We start from the raw sequence: 340 nt of genomic DNA on the forward strand, positions 1-340 counted from the left end.
GTATGAGTTTGAATAAAAAAAAAAAAAAAAGACCTGACTATTGAGGCCATGCTTAGAGGTGTGTCGTTCACGTGCAGATGTGGATGCTTGGTTGCTTACGATATATGTATGCTGTGTGACCATTAAAACTTTTTTTACCTGCAGAATTTTTTTTGTTTGGCTAACCAAGGTGTAATAAAGGAGGGAAGATGACTTGCCATTAAATTTTGCCTCTGTGAGTAGTTCTGACTGTTGCCTCTTTCTTTCCCCCCCGCCACGCTTGGCACTTGCCCCATCCCCGGCGTGCATCCCTGCGCCAGGGTCGGGGCTGGATGGGGCCCCACTGGCAGAAGTCGGCGGC

This window comes from Fulmarus glacialis, unplaced genomic scaffold (genome assembly GCF_000690835.1).
Source record: "Fulmarus glacialis isolate BGI_N327 unplaced genomic scaffold, ASM69083v1 scaffold8089, whole genome shotgun sequence".
Classification (NCBI taxonomy): Eukaryota; Metazoa; Chordata; class Aves; order Procellariiformes; family Procellariidae; genus Fulmarus; species Fulmarus glacialis.